This window comes from Canis lupus, chromosome 3 (genome assembly GCF_003254725.2).
Source record: "Canis lupus dingo isolate Sandy chromosome 3, ASM325472v2, whole genome shotgun sequence".
In the NCBI taxonomy this organism is placed as follows: Eukaryota; Metazoa; Chordata; class Mammalia; order Carnivora; family Canidae; genus Canis; species Canis lupus.
Window position 1 is genome coordinate 29,726,116 of NC_064245.1, and position 24,379 is coordinate 29,750,494.

Consider the following 24,379-nt stretch of genomic DNA (forward strand, 5'->3'; position numbering starts at 1 on the left):
GTTTTGTTATTTTTATTTTTTTATATATGGAACACTTCACAAATTTGCATGTCTTCTTAGCACAGGGGGCATGCTAATCTTTGCATTGTTCAAATTTTTGGTATACATGCTGCCCAAGTGAGCACAATATGTTGAGTTATTAACTCACTTTCACTATTTCTTACGAAATAGAGGCTAGTATTGCCTGTTAAGTTTTTTAGTAACTAGAGGAAATGAGACTGCCAAGGCAAGCGAGGGTCCAAGAACAGATTTTATTGCAGGCACCCTCGGGCGAGGTTCCACGACTCACGGGGGAAAGAGAGTGAGTCGGGGAAGTCGCGCCAAGACAAGGTGGTCTGGGGTTTACATAACGTTGTAAGGCAGAACGGTTTCTATTGGTTGGCTCATATGCGAAGGAAGGATTGCAATCCAACCAGAGTGACCCTCACTATGCAAAGGAAGGATTGCAATTCGACCAGTCAAAGGTGACTTCCTCCTCTGGGGTTTGAAGGGCATTGGGTTCGGTTGGGGAAGTCCAAAGGAGAGGTGTAAGGGTCTGCCCAAGCTGTCGTCCCAAGTGGAGGTGGTGACAGGAACCTCAGCCATTTGGCGTATCTGCCATCTTGAGGAGTTTCCCTTCCCGCCTGGCCCCAACATTGCCCTTGTGTTAGAAATAACCTGTTTCAGTAGCACATTCAGACACAGACGCCAAAGTCCTAATCTTACAGTGGCTGTGTTCCTTGTACCACTATGTGCCTGCGTTATCAGAAGCTTCCTTGAATTTTTGTACTCTAGGAAGAAATTTGGTGTTTATTTCTTAGGGGAAAAAAAAAGTCAGGCCAATTTTTGGCTTTGGAGCCCAATGATGGCAAGCAGGTGTGTCCAGGGATTCAGGTCTTGATTCTTGAGGTCACTGCATCTGAGGCTGTCTTATCTTCCTCCTTTGAAAGGGAGAACGATAGAGTGGAAAAGCATGGACTCTATTTTATTTTATTTTAAAGATTTTATTTATTTATTCATGAGACACAGAGAGAGGCAGTGACACAGGCAGAGGGAGAAGCAGGCTCCAGGCAGGGAGCCTGATGCGGGATTTGATCCCGGGACCCCAGGGTCACGTCCTGAGCTGAAGGCAGACGCTCAATTGCTGAGCCATCCAGGCGTCCCAAGAGCGAGGACTCTAAAGCACAGATAATCCCAGCTTTGTCCTGCCAGCCCTACAGCCCTGTTATGTATATCCCCTTCGCCCATTGGGCCCAGTTAATTCTGAAATGAGAGTCACTTTAGAAATGCAAGCGGGGGTTCCCTGGGTGGCTCAGCGGTTTGGCGCCTGCCTTTGGCCCAGGGCGCAATCCTGGAGTCCCGGGATCCAGTCGTCGGACTCCCTTCATGGAGCCTGCTTCTCCCTCTGCCTGTGTCACTACCTCTCTCTGTGTCTCTCATGAATAAATAAATAAAATATTAAAATAAATAAATAAACACATATATGATTACTTTATTACTACATCTCCCTGACTCAACATAAGGTCAGAGAGCAGGGGCCCGTCTGGGTGCGCTTGCACGGCACACACAGTGATCAGCTGCCACAATGTATGCTAAGCCCTCAATGGTTTGGGAGGACAGAGACAACCTCCCAAACCATTCCTACACCTCAGCTACAGAAAAGGGGGACTGGGGCTCCAGCTGTACTCACCCAAAAAGTAAAAGCCCCCCTGCTAGCGGTCGGTAAAGCTGAAGGATCCCCAAGAGCTATGCGGTGACACAGTTCCCTGTTCTCAGACCCTTGGACTTCTCCTTGTCTTCACCGCACAGGATGTTGAGGCCAAGATCTTATCTGACTGAAGGAACCACTTGGTCTCTGAGTCAGGCCTCACTGCCGGGGTTCAGATGTGGGCCGAGACTTGGCTGCCTCGTCCCTGGTCTCTCCTATTCCTCTGAGGAAGAACCGTCTGCAGCCCAGACAGGTGTGTAGCGTGTGGGCAGAGGGCCAGCCTTCCCCCCACTCTCCAGGCACCTGCACCTTTCTTCAGAAGTTTGGGCGGTCCACATCTGTACCAGAGAGGTAGCTCTAGCCCAGAGTTTCTTACTGAAAATGTTGACATCTCCCCTTTGGCTCACAAGGTGAACAGTATTTGCAGGGCGCTGCTTGGATCAGGGCCCTCCCCAAAAGACAAGTCTAGTTAGGCCCAAGGGAAAGTGACAACCATCGTCCCCTGAATCTGAGTTGCGTCTGATATAAATTCTTCTCTATTGTATGCAGTGCTGAGAAAGAATACAGTTGACCCTTGAACAACACAGGTTTGAACTGTGTGAGTCCACTTAGACATACATTTTTTGATAATCTTTTTTTTTTTAGATAAAGCATAGCACTGTAAATGTATTTTCTCATTTTCTTTTGCTTACTTTACTGTAAAAATATAGTATGTAATACATAGGACATACAAAATATATGTTACTCAACTGTTTACGTTATTTGTAAGACTTCTAGTCAGCATAAGGCTATTAATAGTTAAGTTTTGGGGGGGATCTAGAAGTTATACAAGGATTTTTGATTATGTGAGGGATGGGTGTCTTTCCCCCCTAACCTTCACATTGTTCAAGAGTTGAGTGTAAATACTAACAACTAAATGGCCCATTGATTTTTTTTAAATAAATTTTTATTTATTTATGATAGTCACAGAGAGAGAGAGAGAGAGAGAGAGAGAGAGGCAGAGACACAGGCAGAGGGAGAAGCAGGCTCCATGCACCGGGAGCCCGACGTGGGATTCGATCCCGGGTCTCCAGGATCGCGCCCCTGGCCAAAGGCAGGCACCAAACCGCTGCGCCACCCAGGGATCCCTGGCCCATTGATTTAAGATTTATTCCACGGGTGCCTCATGGCTCAGCTGTTAAGGTTAAGCTTTCCCGCTCAGATCATAATCTTGGGGGTCCTGGGATTGAGCTCCAAGTCAGGCTTGCTGCTCAATGGGGCATCTGCTTCTCCATCCCCATCTGCCCCTATCCTTCTCCCCAACTTGTGCTCCTGTTCTCTCTCTCAAATAAATAAGTAAAATCTTTTTTATTTTTATTTGTTTTTAAAGATTTTATTTATTTATTCATGAAAGACACAGAAAGAGAGGCAGAGGGAGAAGCAGGCTCCATGCAGGGAGCCCGATGTGGGACTCGATCCTGGGACTACGGGACCGTGCCCTGGGTGGAAGGCAGGTGCTGAACCACTGAGCCACCCAGGTATCAGTAAAATCTTTTTTAAAAAGTAAGATTTATGGGACGCCTGGGTGGCTCAGTGGTTGAGCATCTGCCTTTGGCTCAGGACGTGATCCCCGGGATCCCAGGATCAAGTCCCGCATCTGGCTCCCGGCGTGGAGCCTGCTTCTCCCTCTGCCTGTGTCTCTGCCTCTCTCTGTGGGTCTCTCATGAATAAATAAATAAAATCTTTTTTAAAAATATTTATTCCAGGGATCCCTGGGTGGCGCAGCGGTTTGGCGCCTGCCTTTGGCCCAGGGCACGATCCTGGAGACCCGGGATGGAATCCCACATCAGGCTCCCGGTGCATGGAGCCTGCTTCTCCCTCTCCCTGTGTCTCTGCCTCTCTCTCTCTCTCTCTGTGACTATCGTAAATAAAAAAAATAAAAATAAATATTTATTCCAATTTCATAGGTCTTAGAATATGAAAAAGTTGCACCTTAGAATTGGTGAAAACAGCACCATACAAACTACATACAAACAGCAGATGGCTAAGATTAGCAGTAAGAAGAAAACATTCTCTTGTTCCATCAACAGATCCACCCACGATGGCCTCCGACCGCCGTCTGCTGACAACCGGTGAGCTGCCCCCCACCCCCCAGGCCAACCCTGCACATGTGCACTGGTTCTCCTCCCCTCTCAACAACAGAGACACATCCTCCAGGGTCCCTGCTTCTTTTCTCTGCATGAATAATTTTTTCCTCTCAGCTGGTTCATTTCTAGTGCCTAACATTGTGAAATTATATCTTCCTTCTCTTTCACTTTTAAAGTATTTACCTATCTATCTATTGATAGATCAATCTATTTATCAATCATCTATCTAGTTATCTAAGTAACCTCTATACCCAACGTGGGGCTTGAACTTACAACCCTGAGATCAAGAGTCACACTGAGTCACCAAGCGCCCCCCTCCAATTCCATTTTTAACTGCACATTACACAGAAGTCCTTAAAAGAGATGTCCACTCTTCATCTTCTCATCCTCTCTTCCCATATTTTCCCTTGAACCCTGATGGGAACACCAGGCTTCCCTCACCACCTTTCTGTCAAGGTCCCCATTGGTCTACATTGCCAAGTCCAAGGGTTAGCCATACTCCTTAGCTTAGTTCCCCTCTTGGCAGCAGCTGACTTCCAAGGTACCACTCTCTCCTGGTTCCCCTCTCCCTCCCTGCCCTGAGGACCGTACCCTGCCTGCTCCCACTGCCTGGGTGACCTCACCCAGTCCCATGGTTTTAATTGCCTGTTCTGACTTTAATAACTACTGTTCCCAGCTCTGGCCTCTCCCTTGAACTCAGGGCTCATGTATCCTAATAGCCACCTCAAATTATATATGTCCCAAATCACATTTTTTGAATTCCAGCCTCAAGAAGTCCCCCTGTCTTAATACATGGCAGTTTTCCCAGTTAGTCTGGCCCAAGTCCTCGGAATCTGTCTGACTCATCCTCGACCAGTCATTCTCTCTCACATCTAATCCATCAGCAAATTCTTTCAGATTTCAAAATATCTCTGGAATAAGATCATCTCCCAATGTCTGTTTGCTACCACCCTGGGCCGAGCTACCATCGCCGTTTCCTGGGCGGTTGCAGTGGTCTCCTACTGGTTTCCCCGGCTGGCCCAGTCTCCCACATTCTGTCCCCAAGGCATTGTACGCGGTACCCTGGACCTGGCACGTGTCTGCTCCTACTGTCCTACGGTCCCACCTCAGGTGGGAGGAAAGCCAAAGCTCCCTACAGGAGCTAGCCCTGGCCCCTCCGGTTCCCCTTTCCCTTGCTTCGTCTACTCCAGTGGCGCTGGCCCCTGGCTGGCTCTAGAACACACTGAGCACTGTCCCACCTCAGACAGTTTCTTCTGCCCCCAGACACCGGCTCACCCCTCCCTCTTCACATGCTGGCTCCATGTCACTCCATCAGAGCATCCCACACAGAGTCGCCCTCCCCAGCCTCCTCCGCCGTTCCCTGCTTTCTTTCCCTCACATCTCACCCCCTGGCATTTTGTCTGTCTCTTTTTTATTCCTTGGCTGTGTCTGCAGCCCCCATTTGAATGGGAGCTTCATGAAGTCAGGGATTTTATTCACAGCTGTGTCCTCAGCACCTCAGACACAGTCTGGCACGTGGGAGGTACTCCGTGAAGACTTATAGAGTGAATTCTGACCTTGAAGGAAGCTTTATGCGGAAAGAGTGAGAGCATGACCACTTTTCCTATTCTGTTCTATGACAAGGTCCCTGGGGGTTAAAAGAAAGATGCATGCCATAAGCGTTTCCTGGAAGTTGCCTGAAAACACAGAAAACAGCTGCCTTGTTAGTCCTACAGAAGGCTCATTTCTGAAGGCACCTGGTCCTGGCCCGAGAGTGCCTGTGCAACCGACGAGTGTGGCCAGGCTTCACCTGGTCACTGACATGACCCAGCTGCTGTCCTCTGCCAGGGATCTCCTCATTGTCGCTGCTCACCCCATCCCCTGTCCTCTTCCTCTCACTGCCTGGTGAGGCCTGACCAGCCTTGCTCAACTTCTCTCTCACATTCCCCAACAGTTCTCCCTCTACGCACCCTCAGCTCTTTCTCCAGACCCTACTTAAGCCTTTTGGCACATGTCTAGCCTATATGGCACACGTCTTTGTCTCCGCCTGCCCTGTCTCTCCCCTCCCTGCCAACCCCCACCCCACCCCCGACCCCCTCCTCCAAGACTGGGAAGCATTTGAAGGCTGGGTTGTATCTTACTCATGTCTGTATTCCTAACCCCTCACACAGTGCCTGGCACATTGTAGGTGCTCAAGAACTGTTTGCTGAATGACTGAGTGAACTCTTCATTTTCAACAGACTGGCTTTGTCACAGTTTCCCCAAGACAGGCTGGGCTCATTCTTGGCAAATTTAAATGCTCTCCAAACAGCATTCCCTACCCCCTCATTTCTACACACACACACACACACACAAACACACACACACCTACCCTTCAATAGCTAACTCTTAGTTAAGCAAAATACTTCAGCTCAAAAAACATTTACTGTCAGAGGACCTGGCTGACTCAGGGCAGCATGCAACTCTTGATCTCAAGCCCCATGTTGGGTGTTAGAGATTACTTACTTAAATAAATAAAACTTAAAAAAAGAAAAGATTTTTTTTTTAATTTTTATTTATTTATGATAGTCACAGAGAGACAAAGAGAGAGAGGCAGAGACACAGGCAGAGGGAGAAGCAGGCTCCATGCACCGGGAGCCCGACGTGGGATTCGATCCCGGGTCTCCAGGATCGCGCCCTGGGCCAAAGGCAGGCGCCAAACCGCTGCGCCACCCAGGGATCCCAAGAAAAGATTTTTTAATAAAGCATTTACTGTCTTACTGTCTGTTTACATTGTTCTAGTACTATTACCCAGTGGTTAATGAAGATGAGCTGGTGGCTGATTTATTGGCACAAGGTCTATCAAATATCATTTTCTTCATTAGGCCCTTCTTTATAACTCTAAGCAATGCACATCTTTCCCCTGCCCAAGGACGCACAGGACGGAGAATCGGTTTCCTTGAGAGGCAAGCAAAGCCCCGCGCGAGGTTTTGACTGTGGTGTGTAGGAGCTGGGCCACCTCAGTTTCCTGGTTCAACCTGGCTTTTCCTGCTTACTAGCTGCCTGGCCTTGGCAGGCAGTTACTTTGTATCTGAGCATCTGATCTTTAAAAAAAAAAAAAAAACACTTAAAAAAAAAGAACCTCTTTCTGGGGACTCTGGGGAAGATAACATGAGATACCCCATCTGAAGCACATAGATCATGAGCAATAAATGATAGCTGTTATTATCTCAGTTTAATAGGATTTCTCACGTCTGATGGGATTTATCAACTTCATGAAATATCATGCTGATTTCTTCTAATTCTATCATATATAACTTATCTCTTAAATGACAGTTCATGTTCCTGGAAGGCCGTGGTCATGAGCAACTAGTAGGCCTAGAATAAACATGGAGGAATTAGGTTGTTCCAGTTATATGAGTGAATTCATGGGCTCCCAAGGCTGTTTAGTTTTTGTTTAAAGATTTTATTTATTCATGATAGAGACAGAGAGAGAGGCAGAGACACAGGCAGAGGAAGAAGCAGGCTCCATGCAGGGAGCCCGACGTGGGACTCGATCCTGGGTCTCCAGGATCACGCCCTGGGCTGAAGGCAGAGGCTCAACCACTGAGCCACCAAGTGCCCCTGTTTGTTGTTCACTACTTGGTGGGTCGTTTTCTCAAACCGAGGTTAGGGAGCAGGGGTAGGCTCCTCACTTAGGATCCTGCGTGGGCATGCTCCCCCAGCCCGGGCAGGGCGCAGGGCAGGGGACACAGGCACGGGCAGGGCGCAGGGCAGGGGACACAGGCACGGGCAGGGTGCAGGGCAGGGGACACAGGCACGCGAGGCCGCAGCGACCACGACCACGGCGGAGCAGCCCGAGCACTGCCAGGGAGCTGAGCTGTCCTGGCGCCTGCCTGCACCTGCTGCACGGCCTGAAAGGCCTGCACCTGCTGCACCCCTGCTGGGGGGGGGGGGGGGGTCCGCCGTGGTCCAGCTGCCGCTGCTGCGGGCAGGCGGTGTGACCTCTGCCTCCGTGCTTGCGGAGTGAGCTGACGTGGTAGCCCTCTCCTTTAGAGTCACTGCAAAAGTGGAACAGTAGGTGCCTGGTACTCAGGGAAGGGCTCAATATGTGGCCGGTGTCTTTATGACATGTTGTGTCTTCCTTTGCTCCAGGTCCGTTGCAGTCGTAGGGTAGGCCATCCCCCTGGATCTGCTTTAACACTGCCAGACCTCAGAAAGCACCCTTTGAGCATCACATGGGGGTTTTATTTTATTTTATTTTATTTATTTATTTATTTTAATAGATTTTTATTTGTTTATTCATTAGGGACACACACAGAGAGAGAGGCAGAGACACAGGCAGAGAGAGAAGCAGGCTCCATGCAGGGAGCCCGACGTGGGACTTGATCCCGGGACTCCAAGATCACGCCCTGGGCCAGAGGCAGGCGCTAAACCGCTGAGCCACCCAGGGATCCCCCACGTGGGGGTTTTATGACCAAGAATCTTGCTCTTGCCTCACCCCAGGAGCCTCCTGCCACCCTGAGAGACTGCCCAGACATCCCTAAACATTCTTCCAATCAGGGAGCAGCTGGGGCCCCAGGAAATGCCGAATTTCTTATTGCAATTATTTTTTCTTTTTTCTTTTTTTTTAATTTTATTTATTTACGATAGTCACACAGAGAGAGAGAGGCAGAGACACAGGCAGAGGGAGAAGCAGGCTCCATGCACCAGGAGCCCGATGTGGGACTCGATCCCGGGCCTCCAGGATCGCTCCCTGAGCCAAAGGTAGGCGCTAAACCGCTGCGCCACCCAGGGATCCCCTCTTATTGCAATTATTTTATTTGTATTTTTCAATAATTTGAAATGGTGTGGGAATCAAAATTTTAGAGTGGCCGGAGCTCTGGGGGCAGGATCTCTGAGAAGTAATTAAAGGTACAGGGTTTTTTAAAACAAACAAACAAACAAACAAACAAACAAACAAACAAACATTATGGGACCTAGAGGGAGAATAAAGCATAAGGGTGTAGAGCAGGGAAGGGAAGCGGCAGAGGAAGAAGGCAGATGGGAAAAAGGAAGAAGAGGGGCGCCTAGGTGGCTCAGGGGTTGAGCCTCTGTCTTCGGCTCAGGTCATGATCCCGGGGTCCTGGGATCCAGTTCTGCATTAGGTCCCCGCAGGGAGCCTGCTTCTCCCTCTGCCTGTGTCTCTGCCTCTCTCTTTGTGTGTCTCCTGAATAAATAAATAAAATCTTGAAAGAAAGAAAAAAAGAAGACAGGCAGGAATGAGAAGATGAGAAGTGGATGAGCACAAGACAAGGGAAAAGGCAATGATTGCAAAGATATAAAAAGATACAAGATTATTCTTACAAAATCATTTAACCATGTACAGCGTAAAAGAATGGAAGGAAGCATACTGACGTGAGAACAGTGGTTTGGCAAGATTGGATTATTCTTTATTCTTCCTGCTTATAATGCGGGGTTCTCTGCCCCACTGACGTTGGGCGCGGCCAGATGACTTTCTTTGGCCAATGAAATGCGGGCGGTGCTTGCAGCATGCCAGTGAGGCGAAGTGCAGTATGCCAGTTTCAAGTGAAGGCCTTAAGAGGCGTCATATTTTTCTGCTCACCCTTTTGCATTCTTGTGATCTTCCATGGCAAAAACAGTATCTCCCGAGAGCTGCTGGTCACTGAGGAAGATGAGCAAACATGCGGGAGCAAAACTAACCCAACTCAGCCAGAGCTCAAGCCCCTCCGGGTACTCAGAGTCTCAGTGGACCCAGGAAAGAGGAAATAAATGTATGTGGTTGTAAGCTCTTGATGTTGTAAAGTTGCTTATGCAGCAAAGACTAATTTATCATGATCATCTCTGAATGATGGTTGGTTTTTATTTCCTTCAATTATTTTCTGTATTTTCTGAGTATTTGTGAATAAGTTTGCTTTTAGGGTTAAGAATCAATTAAGCATGAGGAAATATGTATTTCCTACTAGATCCTCCATTATTATGATACAAGATAAGACTTGCCTGAACTGTAAACACATAAGACTGTTAAGACAACTTGAAAAACACAAGTCTACTAATTCCCATGCATTTTCTCTCCTATTCCTCTTTCTGCAGAGTTAAGAATTAAGTTCACATTTCTGTTGCCTTAGCAGATACTCTTAGTGTTTTGAAAGAGCAGCTATTTCTGAGGTTATGTTTGAGGCTCTGATTACAACACACGCAAAGGCTAGCTCAGGGGCCTGGGAGATCTGGGCTGGTTTGAGAGAATTAACACAAAGGTAATTCTCTGTAAGTAGTAATTCTCTAAGAACCCCTTTGGTCAGAATAATTTTTTACTTTATTGATTTTTCTCACTCATGAGGCATAGTGGTGAGAGAATAAAATAACAGGGGTAGGAAGGGAACCATCAAGAGATGGGGTGGAGGAGGCAGATGGGGATGAAGAAAATGAATCAGAAAGCAGAAATTGAGGCAGGGGGTAGGGGTGGGGTGGGGGAGAAGTGGGAAAGAGGTAGTGTAACTAGGAGGACCTGAGGCTGCAGGCAGGACTAGCCAAGGTGACTCCAGACCTCGAGTGGCTTGGCTGCTCACTGTCCACACTGCATTCATTGTCTACACCTGCAGTAAGCCAGTACCGCTAAGCCATACTTGCCCTGCCTTTCCAGCCTGCCCTCTCTCTTCTCTCACCCTCATCATGGCTCACTCACTTTGTTTCCTATCTTCCTGTCCCCCTCCAAAGTTCTCTCCAATTCTTCTCAGGCCTTCCAAAGTCTGACCACCCTTCAAGGCTCTGCTCCCCAAAGCATCCCTAAGTCGCTGAGGTTGCCCTTCTCTGAACTCTGGGCTACATCTCTTTCCTGAGTCTCCAGGCTCATGAATCTGATCCCACCCCCTTTGGTGTCTCCAGTAACTCAAGTATGCGTGACTTTACCAAAGCATACATGAGGACGCCGGCTCTCGGGGGCCGGGATCTGGGGTGGGTTGTTGTTCACTGCTGTATCCCAGAGTCCAGAAGAGTGCTCAGCAGCACGCAGGCCTTCACGAAGTACAGCTGAACGAATGAATGTGTTAGCAGCCAGCAGCCACAGCTTGCTTCTATTGCATTGCTTATGGTGCTTCCTGGCTCTCTAGTGTCCCCAGCTGACCGGCAAAACGCCTTTAGGACACAAAGCTGTGCACATAGGTGATTTATTCACTGATTAAACAGCCAAGTTCCACAGTAGATCAGGCTCAGGACCAAAGCCATCTTCCTCAAATCCTAGGAACCATGGACTAACTCAAGGATCAAGTCCCGCATCAGGCTCCCAGCGTGAAGCCTGCTTCTCCCTCTGTCTGTGTCCCTGCCTCTCTCTCTCTCTGTGTCTCTCATGAATAAATAAATAAAATCTTAACAACAAAAAAAGAGGTGTATTCCTATCTATTCATTTTGAGCCCTGCTGCTATGTCAGTCTGATGCTTTCCGAGTGTTTTGTTCTCATCATTCTTTGTTATCTCAGCTACACGCCTGTCCCTCTGTCCCGCCTGTGAGCAGGGCCTGAGCTGCACACCCCCCCCCCCACCTGCCCTGGGCTTCCGGCCCTGGCTTGGACCAGGCTCGCACTGCTGGCGGCTGGAAGCCAGGGCTGTGATTTGCTGCCAGTGACATCACTCCGGCAGCCTTCCTCCCCAGATGTGCGTGGGCTGTGTCCCAGCGCCCTGCTGCACAGCAGCGACAGGACGCGACAGGAAGCCAGCGTCTAGAATTGCTGCCCGCCCTAGCCTCAGGGGCCCTCAGTGGCATTCTTTGACCCCGCGGGCTCCGTGGGGAGCTCTTGTCCACCAGCCACCAGCCACTGTGGTGGGTGGAGCGCTCTGGTCCCGCTCGCTCGTTGGCCCCACACACGGACGTGCTATGGGAATGACTAAGACTCACATCACCGCACATTAGGAAGCAATTATCTGAAAACAGATTTGTCCCCTGAGTCATCCAGTGTGTTCGCTGGCGTCCCTCTCTCTCTTTCAAAAATCAGCCAGCAGTAAAGTAACGCAAATGTCCTATAGGGCCTCCTGCTGCATTTGTCAGGAGATAACATATCTGCTCTAGATGGATTTACAGATTATTACTTTTGCTTGTATTGTGTTACTAAAGCTGCCCTGTTCTAACCCTAGATTTATTCTCCCAAGAAGAATGGTTTTCAGGATTAATTTTTTTTTGCCTTTCACTCCTTTGTTTGATAGATGACTAATACTGCTTTCATTAGCTCACCAACTACTTGGCTTCGGTTCTTTTTCTTTACTCTCTCTCCCTCCCTCCTTCTCCCCCCACCCCCATTTTGTTTTATTATTTCAACCTAAAACATTTTTTTAATTAAAGAAAAAAAAATTCTAAGTTCTCTCTACACCCGCCGTGGGGCTCAAACTCACACCCCAAGATCAAGAATTGCATGTTCCACCGATGTGAATATTTGTTTTAAAGATATGAATATTTGGGGGGCACTGAGTGGCTCAGCTGGTTAAGCATCCAACTCCTGATTTCAGCTCAAGTCATGATCTCAGGGTCCTGGGATCCAGCCAAATGGGGCTCCGCACTCAGCAGGGAGTCTGCGTGGGTTTTTGTCTCCCGCCCCCTCTGCCCCTCGCTGCTCCCCATGTGGGCACACGCTCTCTTTCTCTAAAATAAATAAATAAATCTCAAAAAATAAAGGTATGAATATTTTGATATTGTCTTCATATTCTGTATGAGTTCGCCACCACAAACCGGACAGACCTGTCTTGTCTCAGGGTTCGGGAGGGCAGCGCCTGAAGTCAGTACAGGCCTGGGAGGCGGGCATGGGCAGGGCCGCTCCCTCCGGAGGCGCCGGAGACCATCCCTTCCTTGCCTCCTCCAGCTTCTGGCGGCAGCTGGGCCTCCGTCACCCCTGCCATCTGTCTCTGTGGTCGCTCCCTCCTTCTCTTCTGTGGGAACCGAATCTCCCCTTGCCTCTCTAGTGCTGGCATTTAGGGCTCACCTGGCTAATCCAGGGTAATGTCTTCATGGCAAGATCCTTAATCTGCTCCCGTCTGCGAAGACTCCTTTTCCTCATGAGGTCACATTTACCGGTGCCGGGGTTGGGATCACACGTCCTTCAGTGGCTGTTGCTTGGCCTGCTGCATTTTTGATTCCCCGCTCCCCACCATGCCACGGAATATTTTGTATCTACACGCAAAGGTTGGTAGAGAAAGAGATAACGGAAGGAAAAGCAAATCTAGAGGAAGCAGAAGATGGAGAAGAGGTCTTTCCTTGCCTGTGAATACCCTCGGGGCTAATGGCCCTCCTGGCACTCCCCTGGTCCCCTGAGGGACGAGGGGAGGGGGGGACCTCTCCACCCACAGGCCAGGGTAGCCCACAGACTTCTCTCCCCTCTCCCTGGGCCACCAGAGCACCAGTACATGACACGGGCTCATCCAAAAAGATGTTCTCCCCAGGGGTTTGACCTCAAGGGGGAGATACACAGAGGCCTGGAGAGCTGGAACTTACCCCAGGGCAGTGGTGTCCATGGCCAGGAGCAGCCAGGTCTGGTGTGGGACCTTGTCACCTCCCCAGTTTCCTGCTCTCTCCCCAGCACTGCTTCTCCAACGTTCCTTTTTCCTTCTTCCCTCCCCCTCCAACATTCCGATTCCTTCTGGGAGCTGCTGAATGACCTGCCAGCACTTTCCTTCTTTGCTGAAGTTAGCCCAAGGAGGTCTCTGCTGCTTGTAACCAAGAATCCTCCTAGATTCTTGGAAACTGCCAGCTCTGAAGCTTTCTTTGATAAAGCCGGGCAGCAGCTTTGGCTCCAGGGAAGGCCCTCGCTGGAGGGGGGCAGGCAATGCGGGCAGGGGTCTGTGAGGCCACCGCGGGCCTATGGGAGACACCTAGATGTCTGCGTGATTAAAAAAAAAGTGGTTTCGTGTTAGGAATCACCGCACAGAATTTGAAAAGAAGGAAACTGATATGGTTCTCAGCCCAGACTATACGCCCTGTGAAAAATATGTGTGCTACTGTCTTTACGACCCTGAAATTAATTGCAGAATTAATATAACTTAGGTGTTTATATAACCTTAAAGGGTCAACAAAACATAAAGGAAAAAGTTTGTATATAAATAAGTATAAAAGGAATACAAATTATTTTATTATTTCTTTTAAATATTTTATTTATTTATTTGAGGGAGAAAGAGAGCTATCGAGAGAGAGAGAGAGAGAGAGAGAGAGAGAGAGAGAGAGCGTGAGCGCAGAGGGGAGAGGGAGAAGCAGATCCTCACTGGGCAGGGAGCCGCACACAGCGCTTGATCCCAGGACCCCTGGCTCATGGCCTGAGCTGAAGACAGACTCCTAATGACTGAGCCACCAGGCACCAGTCATTAGGCGATACAAATTATTAAAGAAAATAATGTTAAATAAAAATACAGGCTTCAACATGTATACAGATACATGACCACGTTAGAGGACCCCACAAGTTTATAATCTCACAAATACGCAAGTGAGAATCCCACCCCACTGAATGAAAAGTACGGATCACAGAGCCGGGCATGGAGTGTGATTAGATGTCTTCTGAGAAGCAGAAGCTGCAGGTGCACACGTGTCCCTGCATGGGATGTATGGACAGGAAGGGACAGGCGATGGCTGCAGTCACCTCTGAGGAAGGAAGAGCTGGGGAGCCGGAGGAAGAAAGAAGCCTTTGACATTTTGCTCACTGTTTGTATACTTTGTGCCATTAATAAAATCAATGTGTCACTACTTCTGTAATAAAAAATGTAAAAGGCAGGAAAGAAAGTGAGCAGAGCAGCATCGTGTGCCGCCAGCTGGGAGGGGAATGGCCCGGTGAGCAGGAGTGAGGGCCCAAGGGGGGCGCTGCTTCGGAGCTGCAGACTCTCTGGCTCCCGGAGGAGCGGGCTTTGTTTTCTGCCAAGGTCATTAGCAGGAGTCTGGCAATTAGTCACCTGCCAGCTACACTGTTGGGAGGCCCTGGCGCTTCCTTATTTACAGGCTCACGGAGTTGTTGGGGATACTGTCACTCCGTCCTGGATAGGATCCTCCCCTGGGGAGCTCACTCACCCAGGGCTCTCCGGGCCATCCACTTGCCCTGTGGCAGCCTTCAGGCCAAACGCCTAGGGGTCCTTCTTTGGTTTATGCAACAGACATTAACTAACAACAAAGCTAAATAGGGCACTTCTTTGCTTGCCAAAATCTAAAAGCATTGGCAACGGCATTGGATTTAAATTCCAGCAGTGGGGGCACCTGGGGGGCTCAGTAGTTGAGCATCTGCCTCAGCTCAGGGCGTGACCCCGGGGGGTCCTGGGAGCAGTCCCACTTCAGGTTCCCTGTATGGAGCCTGCTGCTCCCTCTGCCTGTGTCTCTGCCTCTCTCTCCGGGTCTCTCATGAATAAATAAATAAATAAATAAATAAATAAATAAATAAATAAAAAAGATAAATCCCAGCATTGGGTGTTATACTATATGTTGGTAAATTGAATTTAAATAAAATTAAAATAAATAAATAAATTCCTGCGCTACACCTTGATATTCTCCAAGCTTTCCTTTCCTTGTCCTTGATATGAGGATAATAATATATTTACTTAATAGGATTTGTTAGGAGTAATAGATAATGTATGCCAAGCACAAATTTAAAAAAACGGAAAGGGATTTCAGCTGCGGCCTACTGTGGGCAGACAGGGAGGCTGACTTCGGGCAGGTTAACTGAGGAATTTTCCGGGGATCACAGATCCGTAATCTTTTCAGTTCAGAGCTGTATTAGTCTGGGTTCTCCAGGGAAATAGAACCAATAGGGCATAAATAAGGCATAGGCTCGCACCATCGTGGGGGCTGAGAAGTCCCAGGAGCGGCAGGCAGCAGGCAGTTCCAGTGTGAGTGTGAGGGCCTGAGAGCCAGGGAAGCCAGCCATGCAAGTTCTAGTCTAAGTCCAAGTCCAAAGGAAAGGAAGACTGATGTCCTGGCTGGGACACAACCAGTCATAGAGTGAATTCTGGCTCTCCTTGCCTTTTTTTTTTTTTTTTTTAATTAAGATTTTATTTACTTATTCATGAGAGACACAGAGAGAGGCAGAGGGAGAAGCAGGCTCCCTGTGGGGCTTGACCCGGGACCCCGGGATCACACCCTGAGCCCCCCAAGCGCCCCTTAACCAGCCTTTTCCTTGTATTGGGCCTTCGGTGGATTGGATGGGGGCACCTACATTGGGGATTCCAATCTGCTTTACACCGGCTACGAATTCAAATGTCACACTTCTACAAACACCCTCACAGACACACCCAGAATAATAAGCAACTATCTGGCGCCCTATGGTCCAGGCAAGTCGACACATACAATTAACCATCACACAATGTCCAAGATAAAATCCAGAATCTTATAGCAGTTGAGGGAGGTGGTTAAAATGAAGACTCTCTACCTGTGACCTACTGAATCAGAGTTATTGCTCAAAGAAGTCTCTCTATATGTTATTCCTTAATGGAATTTTATTTTTTAAATTTTATCATTTTTTATTTTTTATTTTATTTTTTTTTTAAGATTTTATTTATTTATTCATGAGAAACACAGAGAGGAGAGAGAGAGAGAGGGGCAGAGGCACAGGCAGAGGGAGAAGCAGGCTCCACGCAGGGAGCCCTATGTGGGACTCCATCCCAGGTCTCCAGGATCATCCCCTGGGCTGAAGGTGGTGCTAAACCGCTGAGCCACCTGGGCTGCCCTAATTTTATCATTTTTTAAAGATTTTATTTATTCATGAGACACAGAGAGAGAGAGAGAGAGAGGCAGAGACACAGGCAGAGGGAGAAGCAGGCTCCATGCAGGGAGCCCGACACAGGGATCCCGAGTCTCCGGGATCACACCCCGGGCTGAAGGCAGCGCTAAACCGCTGAGCCACCTGCGCTGCCCAGAAGTCTATATTTTTAAGAAGTTCCTCAAAGGCTTCCTTATGTTACAGCCAAAGACCTGCTGCTTTAGATTCTGACAAATTTTGGGAATATGGAAGGATGTCAGAACCCCATAGTCACAGGGAGGGGAATGCGGTATCTATACTGCTGGGAGGACAAAGACCATTTCCCTATAACTTACAGCCCATTGACAAACACTTGAGACAGGCAGAGAGGAGCATTCCTCCGGGAATCCCACCGTCTTAGTGTTAATGCCCTGCTAGAGGGAGAAACAACCTTAGCCTGACAATAGCCAAGCCTCCAGGATCCTGTTAGTGTCCTTTAACACAGGATAATCCTTTTGGAAACTTCCTTTGTCTCTACACCTCCCAACTTAAAAGTCTATAATCAATCGCGCCTCACCATCCCCAAGCAGCTTTCTGCCCACGGGTCCTGTCTCCGTGCTTTAATAAAACCATCTGTTTTGCACCCAAAACGTTTCAAGAATTCTTTCTCGACGGTTCGGTCCCAGACCCCACGTCAAGTCACATCACATGCCTGATGGTATATGAACTAGTTTCAAAAGGGAAGGGGGAGTTTATGTGGATCTAAGTGTTAATTTACCACAGGCCAGGAGCCAGTCTGAGTCAGTAGTGCTCCCGGGCACGCCCTCTCTCCTGCCTGCACCTCAGAGTAATTTCACCAATTTTTGTTCAGAGTCCAAATGACAAAGGACCTTGCCCGCGGGATTGTTCCTCTTCTGGAGTGAGTCATACTTTACTGCTAATTCCTTTTCCTCCTCAAGCTTGCTTCCTTCCCATCCCCCGAGGGTTGAGGGGTTTGTTTTTCCCCAAAATTAAACTCTTACTCTACCAAGGAAATCCTTTTTTTTCTATATAGTTATCAAGATTTCTCCCTTTCCCTTTGTGTGTGTTTCTGAACTTTGAGAAGCTTTTATATTCTAAGTGATGTAATGATCTTTCTTCCCCTCCACTGAGAAGAGATTTAAAGCTGAGAATAGATTCTCAGCTTTAAAATGTATACACATATTTAGGGCAGCCTGGGTGGCTCAGCGGTTTAGTGTCACCTTGGGCCCAGGGCGTGATCCTGGAGGCCTGGGATCGAGTCCGAAGTCGGGCTCCCTGCGTGGAGCCTGCTTCTCCCTCTGCCTGTGCCTGCCTCTCTGTGTCTCTCATGAATAAATAAGTACAATCTTTAAAAAAAATGTATATGCACATTTAATTTTTTAAATGTATGTAAAATTGAAGTATTACATCCCTACAAAAAGTGGATATAAGCATGCTACTTTATGAAGTTTTACAAAGTGAATATACCCATATAAGCAGAGCCCGGATCACGAAGCAGAGTGTTACTAGGACACCAGAAGGTCCCCTAACATCCCTTCCACTTGTTGGTCCTCATCAGGTAACAGTTGTTCTAACTTCTAGAAGGATTGATTCATTTTCTCTCTTTTTTAACTTTTGAATTTGATATGAGTGGAATCATGTTCTCTGGCTTCTGCTCATTCAGCCAGAGAGACTTACTACGTGGTTGCTGGTGGTTTGAACTTTCCTCCCTGTCCCTGCCTTATGCCACTTTGGTTATCCTACCAGTCATGTTATCCATCCCTTTTTTTTTTTTTTTAAGATTTTATTAATTTATTCATGAGAGACACAGAGAGGGAGGCAGAGACACAGGCAGAGGGAGAAGCAGGCTCCTCACAGGGAGCCCGATGCGGACAGATCCCGGACTCTGGGATCACGATCTGGGATCACGACCTGAGCCGAAGGCAGACCCTTAACTGTAGAGCCACTCAGGTTCCCCTCTCCATCCTCTTTTTTAATGGGCATTTGTGTTTCCAGTTTTTGGCTATTGCAAGTAGTGTGAAGGGTTTATACTGCGTCCTGGTTTTGAGAGGGGGATGTTAGATATTCAAGTTAAAAAAACAGAGATTGCTTGTGGCAAATAATAGAAACAAATGAACATTCCACAGATTCCTCTGCTCACCCAGAAAATGGCTCCCGGGGTTGAAAAGCCTGATGGGAGGGAGGGACAAAGAGAGAATGATTTAAAGTTCCTCCCCCGTCCATCCCTATTTGCATCTCCAAGGCAACTCCATGCTGGTCCTGCCAGTTTGGCCTAAATCGGCAGCTTTTCAAAGCACCTGCTGTGCATCCCAATTGATCCATTTAGAGGCTCTCGGATGGATTCATTGTTATTTGGCCCACAGACCAAGAGAGAGGCTCTGTCGTCAGCCAGTTCGGTTAGAAGTCTTACCGAGTGCTCTGGGGTGTTCTCACCTTCCTTTCAGGGGTCACAAAGATCCAGTTCCATAGAATAAGGGTAGATTTGAGCTGAAACGACCCGAGGGTGCATCTAGTCCAGCTCCTCATTTTACAGGGTAGGACACTGAGTCTCAGACAGCTGAAGTGCTTGAGATTATCTTGAGTTGAGGGATGAGCTACAGGAGGATTTAAAACCACATCTTTGGGACACCTGGGTGGCTCAGTGGTTGAGCGTCTGCCTTTGGTTCAGGGTGTGATCCTGGTCCGAGGATCGAGTCCCGTGTTGGCCTCCCCCGCAGGGAGCCTGCTTCTCCCTCTGCCTGTGTCTCTACCTCTCTCTCCTTCTGTATGAATAAATAAATAAATAAAATCTTTAAGGAAACAAAAACCAGACTCTTAAAAAAGATTTTATTATTATTTCAATATTTTTAAAAGTTTATTTATTTAAGTAATCTCTATCCCCAGTGTGGAGCTCGATCTCATGACTCAGATCAAGTCGCGTGCTCCACTGACTGAGCCAGCAGGTGCCCCAGAAACAGAACTCTGGAGAAGTAGTGGTTGCCAGAGGGGAGGTGGCTGGGGGCCCGGGAAACAGGTGAGAGATTAAGAGGACACTTGTGATGAGCACTGAGTATCAAATTGTTGAATCATGAGCAGCCCCGGTGGCCCAGCGGTTTGGCCCCGCCTTCAGCCCGGGGTGTGATCCTGGAGATCGGGGATCGAGTCCCACGTTGGGCTCCCTGCAGGGAGCCTGCTTCTCCCTCTGCCTGTGTCTCTGCCTCTCTCTCTCTGGGTCTCTCATGAATAAAGTCTTTCTTAAAAAAAGTGTTGAATCATTATATTTCACACTTGAAACTAATATACCACTATATACTAATAATATGTGAATTTTTAAAAAGGCCTACAATTTCAGAAACTATTTTCACAACTATTGTTTTTCCCATCTCTAGAGTTTTGTATCAGAGAGAGGATATAAAAACCCTTTCTATTTGCCAAACACTAGGACAAACATAAAGGTTCTTGAGTTGAAACACACTCCTGAAAAAAAAAAAAAAAAAGAAAAGAAACACACTCCTGGAGCTCACCATCTTAAGAAAGGGGACACAGGCAAGGAAAAATTCCAGAGCCCTGTGCTGGGCTGGGTTTGTGCAAGGGATGCTGTGGGAATGAATAATGGGGACGGGAGGACCGGACCAGCCCAGACTTGTGGGAGAGTCAGGGGAGTTTCCCAAAGGTGACTCCCGCCGGATCATTTTGCTGCAGGAAAAGGAATTGGCTAGTTACACCTCCCCTGGTCAGGAAGGGCCATCACCTTCTGTTTGTGCCAGGTCTCTCTCCACTCCTGTCTTCTCCCTCTTACACATACCCACTTACACCAAGTTTTTAAGCTTTCCCCATATTTTCTAGGTATAAATAGTTTGGGGCTTCTAAAACCTGTGCCTTATATTTTACTCTGTTTCCACGGTGATGATCACCTTGGTTACTTCTGACTCCCACCACCAGCAGCAATGATGCCTAAACAGGCCCTGGGTCCTTAGGTTCTGTAAGATCAGTTCCAGGACACGTACTCAGAGGCGGGTCTCCGGGTAACATGCATATACCTATCTGTTGCAAGTACCACCAGACTGATGAAATTCTGGAATGTAGGTGAGGTTTGGTGGGGGGAGGTCCAGAGCCCACGGCTAAGAAAGAATTCTTGAGACATTTTTGGTGCAAAATTGTGGTTTTATTAAAGCTGGGGACAGGAGCCGTGGGCAGGGAGAGCTGCTGCCCCGGGCCTGGGAGGGGATGCTGATTATATCCCTGGGAGTGGGGAGGGGTTTGAGGATAGCGTCCTCCCGAAGGAGCTTTGGAAGCCAGGTTTCCAGGACCTGGAGGGGCAGCTATTGTTAGGAAAAGGTCACTTACCACCATCTAATGAGACCTGAGTCATGAGACCCTACAGATCTGTATCAGTGGGCCACGTGCTTGGGGATGATTGCCAGCTTGTATCTTGGGGGTAGAGATAAAGGGAATTTCTAAAGGAATTTTTGTATGTTAAAGTAGACGTACAGGCTCCTGGGGGTCGGGCTAAGCTTGCCTCTGCCCTTAGCAAAGTCTGAACATCGAGGCAGTTGAGTCCGTAGAGGAAGGTCCCTCTGCCTGTTTCAGGGACTCATCAGTGTGCTCTGTCCTCAGCTAGTCCTCTGGTCCCCATCAAGACTGCTGTACTGCTTTATACTTCAGTGTAGGGGATCCAGTCTGCAGAGGGAGGGAGTGTGTTAAGGGTGCCCAAGCTTTTTTTTTTCTTTTTAAGTAAACTCTATCCCCAACATGGGGCTTAAACTGACGACCCCAGGCTTGAGAGTTGCATGCTCTCTAGACTGAGCCAGCCAGGTGCCCTGAGAGTACACCAGCTTCTTAAAGGCTTTGCCCTGGATGTGGTGCATACAGTTCATTGGCAAGTTCAGTGGTCACGATGTGCCATTTAGCTGCAAAGAATCTGGGAAATGTGATCCTGGGATTGGCAGCTGCTTCCCCAAAACAAATCAATTATGGAGGATGAAAATAGACTTCCATGGGAAAAGGACCTAGTACAGCTTTGTTCAACTCTGAGTGAGAAAGGAAGCCATCTGAGAGTTGGCTGCAGATGTTATATCTCATCCCTAAGTACTTCAGTGTGAATATCCTAAAAATAGGGACACCCTATACAACCACAGTATCATTATTAGAACATTAACAACAATATCCTAATATTATCTGATATGTAGTCCATGTTCAAATCTCAAATTGTTATGTAAATGATTTTGGAAATCATATTTATTAAAACACATAGATGAATGCACATGCAGTTCCAGTTCTCCCTCCACTACCTCTATATTGTCTCCTCTTAGGTTCAGAGGATTATTATTACTATTTTAATTTATTTATATATTTTTTATTTGTTTTTTTTTTTAAGACTTTATCTCAGGGAAAGAGAGTGAACGGGAGAGAATATTTTTTTTCTCTAAGATTTTATTTATTTATTCATGAGAGACACAGAGGCAGAGACACAGGCAGAGGGAGAAGCAGGCTCCTTGCTGGGAGCCAGATGGGGGATTTGATCCCGGGACCCCAGGATCACGGGGTCCTGGGATCGAGGCAGAAGCTCAGCCACTCAGCCATGAGAGGAACAGAATCTGAAACGGACTCTGCTCTGAGCGCAGGGCCCCACTCAGGGCTCCATCCTACAACCAGAGATCAGGATCCAAGCCATAACCAGGAGTCTGATGCTCAACCCAAGGAGCCACCCAGGCACCCCTTACTTATTGAGTGTTAAGTAGGCTCCACAGCCAGCATGGAGCCCAACATGGGCCTGAGCCCGTGGCCCTGAGAGCAAGGCCCCGAGACTAAGACCTGAGCTGAGACCGACAGTCTGCCATCTAACCCCCTGACCCACCAGGTGCCCCATATTATTGCTTTTTCTTAAAAAAAAAAAAAAAAAAAAAAAAAAAAAAATCACCCTGGAATGCTGTTCAGGAAGATGCAGTTTGCCAGCAGGACGGTAGGGGGCCCCACAGACCCGTTCTGCTATTCTCCAGAGCAGTGATTTTCCGCTATAGCAAAAGCGGGTGCCGTGTCTGGGGTAAGCTTCCCGCTGTGGTGCAGGTGCACCTGTGACTTCAGGGAACACTCAGGAAACCACAATGTCACCAGTTTCCTTATGGAAAGTTATAAGGACTTCAAAGCAAATTTAAATTTTATTCCACTAAAAAGTCAACTCAAGCCACACATTACTTTTTCTCCGTGGTTTTCAAAACTGTGCTATGAAATCAATTAAGCAAAAAACTAATTCCTGGAGCTAACTACTTAAAGGCAATGATGACAGTAATTTCAAAGATAATATATACAAGTCAAATTTCCAGTAGTTTCCATAATTCCACATTACATCACATTACCTCAAAGTATACATGGACATGGTTAAAAGAAAAACAACACATAGTTAAAAGGATTTTTTAAAAATCAATTCCTCCCCCCCCCCCCTTTTGTATCTTTCCTCTTTTCAGAAACAGTTTTTAACAATTATCTGGTTTTAGTTCTTCTGGATGTTGTTACCACCATAAGCTTCTAAATTTTTTTTTTTTAAGATTTTATTTATTTATTCATGAGAGACAGAGAGAAAGAGAGAGAGAGAGAGAGAGAGAGAGAGACACAGGCAGAGGGAGAAGCAGGCTCCATGTACCGGGAGCCCGATGTGGGACTCGATCCCGGGTCTTCGGGATCAGGCCCTGGGCCCAAGGCAGGCGCTAAACTGCTGGGCCACCCGGGCTGCCCTGACAGATACGTTCTTGACATTGAAGCCCACATTGTCCCCAGGAAGAGCCTCACTCAAAGCTTCATGGCGCATTTCACCAGACTTTACTTCAGTTGTAACATTGATCAGAGCAAAGGCGACCACCATGCCAGGCTTACGAACACCAGACTCCCCTCGGCCCACAGGGATGGTACCAATACCACCAATTTTGGAGACATCCTGGAGGGGCAGATGCAAGGGCTCATCAGCTGGACGAGCCGGGGCAGGGTGCAACCCCGAGCTCCGAGCAGCGTGCTTCCACGGGCACTCCCTTCGTCACGGGGGACTCTCATCCCTTGAACCAAGGCGGGTTAGCACTTGGCTCCAGCACGTTGCCAGCATTCCAACCAGGGATCGGCACACATGCTACCGTGTCGGGGCTGTAGCCAATTTCCTTAATGTAGGTGCTGACTTCCTTGACGACTTCCTCGCATCTCTCTAGGCTGCAGGGTGGCTCCGTGGAATCCATGTTGTTAACACCAACAGTTAGTTGTTTTACACCCAGTGTGTAAGCCAGAAGGGCACGCTCACGGGTCTGCCCATTCTTGGAGACACCTGCTTCAAATTCGCCAACACCAGCAGCCACAATCAGGACGGCACAGTCAGCCTGAGATGTGCCTGGAACCATGTCTTTGATAAAGTCTCTGTGTCCTGGGACATCAGTGATGGTCACATAATACTTGCTGGTCTCGAATTTCCACAGGGAGATACCAGTGGTGATACCACGTTCACGTTCAGCTTTCAGTTCATCCAAGACCCAGGCGTACTTGAAGGAGCCTTTTCCCATCTCAGCAGCCTCCTCCCCAAATTTTTCGATCCCACCGCATTGGTAGATGAGATGGCCAGTAGTGCTCGACTTGCCCGAATCTTCGTGTCCAATGATGACGATGTTGGTGCGAGTCTTTTCCTTTCCCATTTTGGTTTAGGTTTAGCGGTGGTTTTCATGACACCTGTGTTCTGGCAGCAAACCCGTTGCGAAAAAGTCAGTTTCTATTTTTTTAGTCTTTTTTTTTTTTTTTTTTTTAAGATGTATTTATTTATTTGAGAGCAAGAGAGTGAGTGAGGGTGAGAGAGAGCACCAGAGGGGAGGGGCAGGGGGAGAGGGAGAAGACAATTTAAGAGACTAGAAAAGGGGCAGCCTGGGTAGCTCAGCGGTTTAGCACTGCCTT

General features: G+C 48.0%; 1 long non-coding RNA gene, 1 other non-coding gene and 1 pseudogene across 3 annotated transcripts; all 3 read right to left on the reverse strand.

The window, feature by feature from the left end:
• On the reverse strand, positions 1-13,383 carry LOC112653188 (uncharacterized). Of its 2 annotated transcripts, none has more exons than XR_003131961.3 (3): positions 13,246-13,383; positions 12,737-12,924; positions 1-920 (listed from the first exon to the last, which is right to left on the reverse strand). It is a non-coding gene; the product is annotated as an uncharacterized LOC112653188 (long non-coding RNA). The 2 variants fall into 2 exon arrangements; XR_003131962.3 differs by lacking the exon at positions 1-920 and adding an exon at positions 9,030-9,436.
• LOC112654190 (U6 spliceosomal RNA) lies at positions 21-125 on the reverse strand. The gene has a single exon (XR_003132853.1). It is a non-coding gene; the product is annotated as a U6 spliceosomal RNA (small nuclear RNA).
• A 9,840-nt stretch (positions 13,384-23,223) lies between the features above and the next one.
• On the reverse strand, positions 23,224-24,126 carry LOC118354161 (elongation factor 1-alpha 1-like; annotated as a pseudogene).
• Between the last annotated feature and the right edge of the window lie 253 nt (positions 24,127-24,379).